Source organism: Pygoscelis adeliae, unplaced genomic scaffold, assembly GCF_000699105.1.
Source record: "Pygoscelis adeliae isolate BGI_AS28 unplaced genomic scaffold, ASM69910v1 Scaffold34, whole genome shotgun sequence".
Taxonomy (NCBI): domain Eukaryota; kingdom Metazoa; phylum Chordata; class Aves; order Sphenisciformes; family Spheniscidae; genus Pygoscelis; species Pygoscelis adeliae.
Genome location: NW_008824658.1, coordinates 2,112,013 through 2,112,501, shown reverse-complemented (window position 1 = coordinate 2,112,501; position 489 = coordinate 2,112,013). Strand labels below are relative to the sequence as shown.

General features: G+C 48.3%; 1 protein-coding gene across 1 annotated transcript in view; it reads right to left on the bottom strand.

Annotated features, from left to right (window-relative positions):
- Positions 1-489, bottom strand: part of CSF1R (colony stimulating factor 1 receptor) — a 21,771-nt gene that overhangs the window by 5,527 nt on the left and 15,755 nt on the right. The window lies entirely within an intron of this gene.

Below are 489 nucleotides of genomic sequence, written 5' to 3'. Positions count from 1 at the left end.
TCCAGGGATGGTGACTCAACCACTTCCCTGGGCAGCCTGTTCCAATGTTTAACCACTCTTTCGGTAAAGAAATTTTTTTCCTTGCTTTTACTTCCAGTATCGACAGCTCTTGTGATTTTTCTCACATCTCTGCCAGTGTTTGCTGCTTCCCACAAAAAGAAATTTTTCCTCACATCCAATCTAAACCTCCCCTGGCACAACTTGAGGCCATTTCCTCTGGCCTTCTGTGTAAGATGACACACCCCTTAGTCAAGAGCTGGTTAACATCTGAGGGGAACTCTACTGTGAGCAAAGATGGCATGAAAGAGGCCATGTCCAAACATGGGCTCACCAGCTCTATGCATTCGGAATGACCCCAGATGCAAGAGGAAGGACATGATCCTCTCAACCTTCCTTGGAGCAATGGAGGGCTGGAGGGAGGTTGTACCCTAGCGTTTGCCACCCTGTGCAGAAGAGAGCAGCAAGGCCTAGTTAAGGATCTCGCTGTAA